The sequence below is a fragment of the Aethalodelphis obliquidens genome, unplaced genomic scaffold (assembly GCF_003676395.1).
Source record: "Aethalodelphis obliquidens isolate GAN/ISIS:26980383/991018 unplaced genomic scaffold, ASM367639v1 scaffold59, whole genome shotgun sequence".
NCBI lineage: Eukaryota > Metazoa > Chordata > Mammalia > Artiodactyla > Delphinidae > Aethalodelphis > Aethalodelphis obliquidens.
This window is the reverse complement of record NW_020838003.1, coordinates 7,722,989-7,735,486: the sequence shown is the minus strand read 5'-3', so window position 1 is coordinate 7,735,486 and position 12,498 is coordinate 7,722,989. Positions and strand designations below refer to the sequence as shown.

The 12,498-nt window shown below is 35.3% G+C and overlaps 1 protein-coding gene across 4 annotated transcripts in view; it reads left to right on the top strand.

Moving 5' to 3' along the window:
- Positions 1-12,498, top strand: part of ANTXR2 (ANTXR cell adhesion molecule 2) — a 212,511-nt gene that overhangs the window by 81,846 nt on the left and 118,167 nt on the right. The gene's annotated exons all lie outside the window — the stretch shown is intronic.

Below are 12,498 nucleotides of genomic sequence, written 5' to 3'. Positions count from 1 at the left end.
CGTATGGACACCAAGGGTGGAAAGGTGGGGAGAGGTGCGGTGGTGGTGGTGTGATGAATTGGGAGATTGAGACTGACATATATACACTAATATTTATAAGATACATAACTAATAAGAACCTGCGGTATAAAAAATAATTAAAATAAAATTCAAAAAAAAAATAAAGCAAGGAGAAGGTAGAGGTAAATTCTGCATTCAGCCCTTTGCAATCTAGTATGTGCCAGTACTGGCTTGGAACTGGGGTCCAGAAATGACTATCATATGATATGGAAACTCACATTTTAATATGAAACACAGAAGAGTGGGCAAAGTGTGAATGGAGGGTTACGGGCACCCCAATAGCAACATGTGTAAAGAACACAAAGGAGGAGGGATTTGCCAGAGTTGAGGGATTGTTTCAGGGAAACCGGATGGAGCTACTGACTCCAAACTGAGTTTTAAATAATGAATAAGATGTTGGCAGTTGATGAGGGACTTTTCCCATGAAGTGTGTGTGGAATTACAAGTTATTTCGGCATGCTTTGGGAAGTCCTAGGCTGAGGCCAAGTGAGCCAGGGAAAGGGAGTGGTGAAAGATGGTTTAGGATCCAGGCGTGAATGCCATTAAGGAGGGCCTCCTATGTCTTTGAGGGAATTTGAACTCACCCTAGGGATGAGGAGAAGCCACTGGAAAGATTTGATCACTGTAATCCCCTGAAAGAAGCTTTGCTTCCTGTATGTGTTGCTGAGGTCTGGTCCTGGTGGGGATAAAGTCTTATCCATCTGAGTTCCATCAGCAATTGAAATGCAAAGCCCGTTACAGGTAGTGCACCTTAGATATGGCAGTGGGGAGGGGAGAGGAGCAATATAGGGGCTGGGGAGAGGCAGGTACAAACTACTGGGTGTAAGATAGGATACAAGGATGTATTATACAACACAAGGATTATAACCATTATTTTGTAATAACTTTAAATGGAGTGTAGCCTTTAAAATTTGTATGAAAAAAGAAATATGGCCTGAGCAAGTATCTCTAACAAAATGTAGAATGTTGGAGTATAAAAAGGAAGCTAAGTGAACTAGAGAAAAATGAGGAGGTGATGTGAAAAGAAGGGGAAAAGGAGACTATAACCTTGTGAAAACAAATCTCTTGAGTGTACCAGAAGGTGTTATGGTACAGTTGCAGGTTATTTATCTGATTATGTTAGAGAATATATTTCTGCAGTGTCGGTATTAGCATGTGGTTAGTTAAAAAATTTTGTTTTTAGTTGGGGTATAGTTGTTTTACAATGTTGTGTTAGTTTCTACTGTACAGCAAAGTGGAGGTCCCTGTGCTATACAGCAGGTTCTCATTAGTTATCTATTTTATACATATTAGTTAGTGTATATCTGTTAATCCCAATCTCCCAATTCATCCCACCCCACCTTTCCCACTTCGGTGTCCATATGTTTGTTCTCTATGTCTGTGTCTCTATTTATGCCTTGCAAACAGGTTCATCTGTACCATTTTTCTAGATTTCACATATACACATTAATATATGATATTTGTTTTTCTCTTTCTGACTTACTTCACTCTGTATGACAGTCTCTAAGTCCATCCACGTCTTTACAAACAACCCAGTTTTGTTCCTTTTTATGCCTGAGTAATATTCCATTGTATATATGTACCACATCTTCTTCATCCATTCGTCTGTCTATGGACATCCAGATTGCTTCCGTGACCTGACTATTGTAAATAGTGCTGCAATGAACATTGAGGTGCATGTGTCTTTTTGAATTATGGTTTTCTCTGGGTATATGCCCAATAGTGGGATAGCTGGGTCATATGGTAATTCTATTTTTAGTTTTCTAAGGAACCTCCATACTGTTCTCCATAGCGGCTGTATCAATTTACATTCCCACCAGCAGGGCAAGAGGGTTCCCTTTTCTCCACACCCGCTCCAGCATTTGTTGTTGTAGATTTTTTTTTTTCATATCAGCCTATTCAGATCACCTACTTCTTCCTGTGTGAGTTTTGGCACATTGCATCTGTCAAAGAATTGATCCATTTAATCTGTTATCAAATTTGTAGGCATAAAATTGTTTATAATATTCTTTTATTATAATGTTAATATCTGTGGAATCTGTATTGATGTCTCCTCTTTCATTTCTTTTTTTTTTTTTTTCTTTTTTTTGGTAGATTTTTTTATGATGGCCATACTGACCAATGTGAGGTGATACCTCATTGTAGTTTTGATTTGCATTTCTCTAACAATAGTGATGTCAAGCAGCTTTTCATGTGCCACTTGGCCATCTGTATGTCTTCTTTGGAGAAATGTCTATTTAGGTCTTCCACCCATTTTTGGATTGGGTTGTTTGCTTTTTTTAATATTGAGCTGTATGAGCTGTTTCTATATTTCGGAGATTAATCCTTTGTAAATTGAGTCATTTGCCATTATTTTCTCCCATTTTGAGGAGAAAGTGTTGAGGGTTGTCTTTTCATCTTGTGTACAGTTTCCTTTGCTGTGCAGAAGCTTTTTTCATTAGGTCCCATTTGTTTATTTTTGTTTTTATTTCCATTACTCTAGGAGGTGGGTCAAAAAAGATCTTGCTGTGATTTTTGTCCAAGAGTGTTCTTCCTATGTTTTCCTCTAAGAGTTTTATAGTGTCTGGCCTTACATTTAGGTCTTTAATCCATTTTGAGTTTATTTTTGTGTATGGTGTTAGGGAGTGTTCTAATTATATTCTTTTACATGTAGCTGTCCAGTTTTCCCAGCACCACTTATTGAAGAGACTGTCTTTTCTTCATTGTATATTCTTTCCTCCTTTGTCATAGATTAGTTGACCATAGGTGCTTGGGTTTATCTCTGGGCTTTCTATCCTGTTCCATTGATCTATATTTCTGTAGCTTAACAATTTTTAAGCAGCATTAAATTATTAGGGATCATTTTGCACTTTATCATTATCAGTCATATTACTTTTTCATGGGAAATGAAATGTATTTATTTCAGCTTGGTGTTTTACAAATTTCTTTGGTTCGATTGTCTTTTAAGTACTAGGGCCAAATATTTAACCTTTCAACTAAAACATGATTAAACAGCTTATAATGTCTGTTTTCAGGCACATTTAGATTATGTCAGCAATCACCTCTTTGGGAATCATATGCTCAGGAGCTCTTATCAAGATAGAAATACTGGAAAAAAAAAAACCCTGAACGGAGGCACCAATATCTGTCACACATTCTTCATTCAATCATTTCATATTTTTTAAAAATATCTTATGAAATAATTTAACCATTCATTGTTCAGCGATTAAAAGTTCACAGATATTTAATTAACGACTCAGAGATGACAGTGTTACTTATATCTTAAGCAGTGGTTCTCAGGTGTTTTTCTGTTCCTAATAACTGGAAGGCTCTCAGAGTAGTAGCTGTCAGATTTCCATTGGTAGTGCCTCTCTCTGAGGGGAAAGGGTGGTTGGGTGAGACATCTCCAGGGATCAGTATGGTTTAGGAAAGCCCCTCCATTAGGCTCAATAATGATCCCTAAATATATCCAGGTCTTAATTCCTGGAAACCGTGAATGTTATCTTACATGGCAAAAGGGACTTTGCAGTTATGATTAAATTAAGGATCTTGAAATAGGGAGATTATCTAGGATGACCTAGATGGCTCTAAATGCCATCACAAGTGCCGTTATAAGAGGGAGGCAGAGGAGATAAGACCACAGAAGGGGAACAGGCAGTGTGACCATGGAGGCAGAGATTCAAGTGATGCAGCTTCTAGGCAGGGAATGCTGAAAGTCACCAGAAGCTGGGAGGGGCAAGGAGCAGATACTCCCCTGGCTCTTGAAGAAACAATCAGCTCTTCTAACACCTGATTTTAGGTTTGTAAGACTCTGTTTGGACTCCTGGCATCCAGAACTGTAAGAAAATAAATTTCTGTTGTTTTAAACCACAAAGTTGGTGGTAATTTGTTGTAGCTGCTTTAAGAAACTAATAGATTTCCTAAATGATTCTGATAATTGCCAGAGTTGAGAATCACTGCTCAGGGCTCTTGCTTTGGGGAATTCACATGTAATATGTTTCTAGTTCAACTCATTACAAAAACTGTTTATGAAGTACAAGAGGTTTTAAGATGGTAGATGTTTCCACGACAATTAAAACCAATATGCATTCTTTAAAATTAGAATTACCATTCTGTTTCGTTTTCAGTAACTGTAAAGTAAATATGCAATGCTTTACATACTGAGTAGAATTTACTCACTGTTTCAGAGTGACCAGGGATTTGTCGAAGAAACAGGTTTCTAATTTTCAGAAGTATCCAACTTATATATGTTATTAGAACCTATTGACAGCAAAGCTCCATGGTCAGCTTTCTCAGGGTGCTTGTTATTTGATGTAAGAGGCCAGAACAATCCCATTCATATTCAGATACATATCACTACTTCAAGATTATGACAGACGAAGACAAATACCGTATGTTTTCACTTATATGTGCAACCTAAAAACAAAGGAACAAATATAGCAAAACAGAAACGGACACAGATACAGAGAACAAACTAGTGGTTGCCAGAGGAGAGAGCAGGGGTGATGGGTGAAATAGGAGAAGGGGATTAAGAGGTTCAAACTACAAGTTATAAAATAAATTAGTCATGGGGATGTAATATACAGCACAGATAAAATAGTCTATAATATTGTTATAAGTGTGTATGGTATAAAAATATTGAATCACTGTGCTGTACACCTGAAACTAATATACTATTTTAAGTCAATTATACTTCAAAAAATTATGATAGTTCCTAGACCTACTATTATATTTCATAATTTAATGAATTAATAAAGAAGCACATAGTATTTCTGTATCACAGATTTGGTTTCTTGCTTTTAAAAATAGATTTTTACAGTTATATTTCAATACAGTTGGATTCCTTTTAATCCTGTGTATTTTAATTTAGCTTATTTATTCTGGGAAGGGGTTCATAGGTTCACCAGATTGCCAAAGAGGGACATAGAATAAAAAAGGTTAGAGAAACCCCCCTGCAATAGAATATCTGGCCACCAACGATGCTTTTAATATGAGACTATTTTAAATTTTTCAATCTTTCAGTTCATTTTAATGAGTAATTTCAAGGATAAAGGAGAGAGATGATATCATTTTAAATGTTGCAGAATTGTGTCCTCTGTGTACCTAGGTTTTCCATGACAAATAGGATCTAAACCAGTGATATTTGGAGAACTTTATCTGATGATAATAATAATAGAACCCTTATGCAAAGCTGGAATTTTAGGTGCTACCATTAGTGAATTACAGAGTATGTTGAGTTTGCAAACTATTCCATAAGGGGGAAAGTTTTCATTTTTGTGTGAAGTTATTTCTCACCGTCTGTTTATGAGTCTGTATCCTGCTCATTGAGTATCCTCACATCCATCCTTTAACCGCTTCTCTATAACAAACATCAGCAGCATCCTTCCTTTTCTCTTAAATTAGAAAAGGGGGTAAGAACGGTTAAAAAAATCATGTACTGAATCATGAGTGAGATATCAGAAAATACAGCTCTTTTCATCATTGTTAGCTTAGAATGTATGTTGAGTTTATGGCAGATCTGTTTTACTATCAGGATGGCAGAACTGACAGTCCTATAGTTGCATCATTTGGAGTAACCAGACATTCTCCAGAATTACAGATGTAAGGCTAATGACGTGGGAAACAAAGTCTTTCTGGAGTGTTGTCAATTAGAGTATGTTATCCAGCTGCAAATAAATGTCTAAATATGCTGGAAATGATAAATGTTCACTTTGATCTAGTGTCCTTGGCCAAAGTTCTCCATCTGCAAGGGAAAATTGCAAGCTCATTTTTCCTTAGTGCATTTAAGACATTACAGAAAGATCTCATAAATCTTAATTTTAAAAAAACATTTAAAAAGTTATCTTTTTAAAGCCCAATTTTCTTATAAGTAAGTTGAGCTTTCGTGATGAGGATATATCTGACTGGAGCTCTATGGAATCATTTTCTTAGCCAGCAACAGCTGTGCTGTTCCTTCCAAATAGTAATAATGCTTCTACATTGCACTTGTTTTTTATTGTTGAGGAGGGCTGTTGGTGCCTTTATTGAGTTACTTTGAGAGCAGCCTGATTTTTTTTTAGAATGCACAATAAAACAGAAGTAATTTAAATTTTTAATATGCCTTCCTTACACCATTAATTAAAATGATTTATGTTTGGTTGCCTCCTTGAAATAGAGTGTGTTGTTAGTACTTATTGCTTCCATGGTGATGTTTTCCAACAGAGCATCATTTACAAAACAAGGTATCAAACCCTTGCTGGTCTTAGTTTATTTGCTTTGACAGCAGCACTTTACTTAACTCACACTGTTCTCCCTAGTCCTCATTTGACCTTTAAAATTATATTTATTGTCCAGACTTCCAAGGAGCTATTTATTTGTTCAAAGCAGACGCTTTGAACATCGATGAGTCTGTCAAGGAGGAAAGGAAAGGGAGGTGAGATAACCTCGACTATATCTTGGTCTGGATGTTGAAAGCACCTAACTTTGTGGGATTCAGAAAAGGGCTTCCCAAATATTTATGTCAGAGAATTTTGTATTCATGAGAGGAAAAGCACTACACTTGCTCTCTGATTTTATCAAAAAGAAAGGGAAGGATGAAAGGAAATCCTACATATATTTTAAACAAGTTTTTGTAAACACTAAGAATGATTTGTCTAAGTCTGTGGGCTCTTAGGCGCTTAGATGACATTGCTGATAAATTGGGCATTTGTTTCTGTCACTGGCAAGAACTGGTTCTGAAATACTACTTGATCTACAGTCGTTATACAGTATCTTTTTTTTTTTTAATCCAAGGCAGTTCACTGTTGACAGTTCTTTTCACTCTTTTCTGAATATTGGAACATATGATTGCATCAAGCTGGCTGCAGGCTCCTGTACTGACATTTTCTAGCTCAAAGAATGCCCACATCACTCGAACATTTGAAAAGTGTTAATGAGCAGATCAAAAGGACTGTTGCCTGAAGCAGCTAACTTTTTTTTTTATTTAAGAAATCGGCTCTCCTCCAAACTGAAATCTTCATTCTAACAGCTAAGTAGATGAGATGTAATCCTCCCTGATGATGATAATAACAAACGAAAAAAAAACTTGGAGAAGAATCAAAGTCTGCATATGGTTCACAAAGTGGTGAAAGTGTTTTCCAGAATCTTCAATACCGAGCTGAAGGATGCTAAGTGGAAAAAATCCTGGCAACTAGGCAATATTATGCCTTTTAAAATCTGCAAATTCTCATAAAATATGGTGCTTATGAATACATCCTTTTCAAAAATGAATGTGTTCTTGCACTATTTAATACAAGAATGGGATTCTCATGACTGTTATTTTTAATGTATTTGGACCAACAGTCAGGTTTCCTTTTCTCCTACACTAATTTTACTGAAATGTAGAAATATCAGTGGACACAGACTTTTGCCATTTTTGGCTTTGGGGCTGAATTGTTTCAGATTATTTTCACTCTCCTTTGTTACTTATGAAGCTGTGTGGTAGAATGGAGAGAGGGAGCATTTTGAAACATCACACACACACACACAAAACTTATTTCCTTTTCCAACATTTCTAGGGCAATGATGGTGGGCATATGAATGAATATGTTATGTCCCTATAAAATGGAGATGATAACATCTATCTCACACAGTTACCATAAATATTGATCTATATCTGTCTATCTGTATCCATCTATCCATCTATCTAAATGTCTATCCATCCATCTATTTAACCATCCATCCATGCATGCATCCCAGCAAGTAATAAACTCTCAACACATCTTAAGCCTTTTCTCCTGCACCCTTTCCCTTTGTGATCCAAACCTTATTTTAAAAGGATGTCATGTGGCAGAGGAAGTTGAACCCAGAGTTTCGAGGAAGATGGACCAGTTTAAATACTAATTCTAATGTTTTCCCTCTGTGTATCCTTGAACAAGTTACTGAATTCAGGCCTCCCTCTCCTTGTATTTAAAATAAGCATAATAACTGCATAGGATTATTATGAAAATGAGAGAAATATAGAGTGCGTGGCATATGGCAGCACTAATAAATGTCGTTATTGTTGATAGTATTAACGGCACACAGATGAGCCTTTGCTCTGCTTCAGTTTCTGAAAGTGCTATTATTTGTTGTGGTGGTGGTGGTATCTCTTAATTTACTAGGTCAAAATTTGATTTATGTAGAGTATTAAGGGTTTTGTTTTCATTGTTAACAATGTAGAAAATATACTTGCCAGGATTTCAAAATCAATTTAAATTTATAATAAGCAATGCATTTAGTCATACATAAGATTAATTATACATTATTGGAAAAACAAACCCTAAAGTTCTTTTCTGGAATAAGGTGAATACAAATGTATGTAGACATATGGCCTACTTAATTATGTAAAAGCATAGAAAAAAGACTTGGTGGAAATATTGTGATATGTATTTTGTTTTATCATTCTATTAGAGTTTTCATTTTGGAAAGGACCTACAGTGAATCAAATGTATTTCCCAGATAAAGAAACTTAGCATGGTCTTACATTTTCCCATCTGTCTTTGAGTTCATTAGCTCTCTGACTTTACTGGTTGAAAGAGAAATTTGATACTTCATTTTCTTTGGAACTAGCAATATTTTAGTTTCATGGAAATCTTTCTCTATTGGTTATCATTTATATCTTTTTTTTTCCCTCTGTATTTTCCTTATAAATTTAGAGGTTGGCTATGAGCCTTTGCGAACATTCTCAGCTAGTTTCTTCAGCTCACTTTCAATCATATTTTTAGTATCTGTTGTTTGCAGAGCACTTTATTAGGTGCTGTGATATTTTCAAAGAGGGAGAAATGATATTGCCCCTAAGAAATCTACAGTTTTGAGGGGTAATTGAAAAATTCCAAAATAAACATACAAACCCAAACTGATGAAGCATGAATTGTTCAACTGTGCAGCACGTATCTTGTTCGAAGTTTTAAAGCTTCTAGATAAAGCGATAGAAAGTTGATAGACTACTCTGTAACGGTTGGATGGGACTTAATATGGAAACGGTCATTTTTTGGGGGGTAGCAAAGGGATCTTCAGTCAGCCTGGAGTTAGAGGTACACATGCAGGGATGTTTGTACATAGGGGGTTAGGGTCGAACTATACCGTGCTGAGGCATTTGAACAATGACAATTCAAGAGGTGGCTCGTGTAGATGTACTGAAAAAGGAGTTTGCATTTTCCAGGTTGTGGCTTATGATAACAGATAAAGAGTCTCTGATAAAGAAGGCAAAGATGCCTCTCATTATCCTGCTGTGAGTTTGTCACCAGTGGTCATATGAGGATTTTAAATTGAGACTCAGTTTACCCATATTAATGCTAAAACTTGATGCTGTGCAGGATAATCAGCATGATAAATATGACATGAAAAAGGAAGTGTTATGGAGGGGGATTTCAGTAATTCTTAGGAGATATAACATAGAACAGGGTTGGGGATACTATTTAAGTCCTCAGAAATTTATATATCAGTACAAGATGTACACATAATAAGTAGAGTAAATTTGAAATCCTCACAAGGAAATCAAAATGAGTTCGAGTACATTATACTCAGACTTAGTGGAATGAAGGATGTACCTTGGGCTTTTTCTAGTGAGAGAAATCTGGAGAGCACTTTATGTTAGTTTGTAAAACTGAATGGTAAGCTTCTTCCCAAAATTCAGTAATTCCTCAAGTTCAGTTGTGGCCACTGGAACCTTTGATCCATTTTGACTAGAGAAACCATCAATTGAGCTTCTATTAGAAAAATAGTGACCTGGCTACATAGGTTAGAATGAAGGATGAGTTAGAGATAGAGGAACAAGCTAGAGGTCTAATTTAGCTACAAATAAAGCATGTAGACATTGATGTCAAAATAAAGCTATGGTAATTATAGACTATCAATCAATGTTATCAATATGTTATTAGTTAAAATGCATAGAATCAAAGTGAGGATTGCTCGGGTGCGTCTGTTTTGCCTGAGCACCATGCATTTAATTATAATGGATTGGCCACACTTAAAATTTATTTATCGGTTCTGGAAACCACATTTTGAGATATTGTTCAAGTGAATATATACTAAAGAAACTGACCAAAATGACCCAATAACTCAGACCGTTACACAAAAAACGGTTGTGATGTTTCGCTTCCAGATGTGTAAGTTCAATAGATATATGGTTATTATCCAAGTATTCAAAAATAGGAACTGCTCTTTTCTGGAATTAAAAATAGTTGTGTGTATGCATGTGTTTCCACACTCTAGGATCAGGACTAAAGTGTGGAAACTACGGAGAAGGAGGCTTTGGCTTCTTTGGGGGGAAAATTTTTCAAAAGATGTGAGTTCCTTGCCAATGGAATAAATTGCTTTGTGAAGTTGTGAATTTCTCTTTATTGCAGGAATTCAAACATAGTTGGACTACAGCTAGGTGGGAATTTTTCAGAAAAATGAAGTTTTGGTTGGATGTGTATTGGAGAAGTTGAAAAATATTGTACTAGATATTTTTAAGGTCCAGAGATCTTGAGTTCATGATTTTAGGTAGTGATAGTAGGAATGGAATGCAAAGAATCCTTCCTTCTTCCCGTGATCTTCCTTCCTTCCTCCTCCTCTCCCTTTAACCGTTCCTCTACCTTTTTTTCCCCTTTCCCACTTCCTTCCCTTTTCTCTCTTCCTAACTTCCCTTCTTTGCTTCCTTTGTGCTAGACACTCTACTAAGTACTGGGAATACAGTGAGGAACAAAGCAGACATAAAATCCACCCTCTTAGAAGTTACAGTGTTTTGGAGTTAGAGAAAATTATCAATTGTGACCAATGCTAGGGGAGAACAAATAGGCATCTGTACATATTAAGGTAACCTGATCTGCTTTGGGAGGATCGGGGGAATTCGTGGTGGGGAGGAAGAAAAGAGGAAAAGATAGAACAGGAAGAGGGAGAGAGAGAGAAGAATATTTCAAAGAATCTTTTGAACATGGTAAATGATTTGGTGAAGTCATTTAGAAGTGAGAATAAATTATAGATTATGAGAAAATTTTAAGGCTGCAACTTTAAGGAAAGAGTGATTTACTGGAAAGAAACAAGGAAGATAGGAAGAAGAGTTGGCTCTTAAATGAAGCTTATTAGGTTGGTTTTGACCCTGTTGACTGTGAAATATTGATAGATCTGGTTTTCATTGATTGATATTGGACGTGCAGGTTGATAATATGAGTGCTTCCTTTTTATAAAGGAAATGCACCTGTAGCTTGATAACCTTTATTTTATTTTCCCACAGTATTATTTTAAATCTTTATCCTCTCCTGGCATTTGTTTCTGGGCTAAATGTAAAACTTCACAGATTTCTATCCCTTAATATTAGTAAAAAGAACTGGGATTTTATGTTTATTGATAAGACAAAATTGAATTAAACAGAAGGGTTAAATAGAAATAACAGCATTTCTTGTAGCATTCAAAAGTTTGAATGCTACAATGAGCTAGTTCAAGATTCATTCAGATTAAATTACTGTCCAGTTATATCTATGTAATTGTAGTTACTGTTTGCATTTTTTCCTGAGATTTAGATCTAAACTAAAATTTGAGGATGAAAGTAATATATATGAAGAAAATTATGAGTCAATTCACTAAACATTATCAGTAACAACAAAAAAAACTTTCATTATGAAAAATTTCAAACATATACAAAAAGAAAGAGTGAAATAATGAATCTCCCATGTCTACTTAGTTTCAATGATTCTCAATTTATGGCTAAATTTATTTCATATATAACCTCTTTACTTCCCCACCCAAATTATTTTGATGAAAATATCAGAATTATATCATTTAATCTGGAAATGTTTCAGTATATATCTTTAAAATATATGCAGTCTTTAAAAAACATATTCATGATAATAGGAATATACCTGAACAGTAGTAATAATTCTTTGATGATATTCATTTTCAGAGCTACTATTGTTTTAAAATTTTAAAACTTTAATGAGATAATTGAAACATTTGACTTTAGATGAAGTGAGGCAGTTATATTTTCAAACAGTTTTTCTTCTTAGTATAGAGACTTGGATGTGTACTCGAATTATCAGACACTACTGGCCCTTGGTCAGTAATTTTCTATCATGATGGTATGAAAGTCCAGATACCCCAGTACCAGTAAAGGTCATTTAAATTTGATCTCAGTCTGTATTCCTCTCACATAAAGAATTAACCACATCAAATTTCATGAAATAATATATTGAGTAACGATTCACAGGAAAGGACTCTTGGCTAACAGGTTGATTTATTTCTAGGTTAAAAGGTGGGGAAAGAGGGTATATTAATTTCTCTATTATCTCATCCAAAGCAAGCTAACTTTGTATTGTCAATTTGTGAAAAAGTCAGTGAATCATAGCAGGAAGACTGTAAATTCCTATTCCATTTGAGTGGACATACTGTAATCTAGTGAAAAATGTTTGCATTAGAAGAGCCACTTAGTGCAAGGTATTTGACAATTTTTGTTCTTGTTATTTACCTGAAAACTGAAGCTAT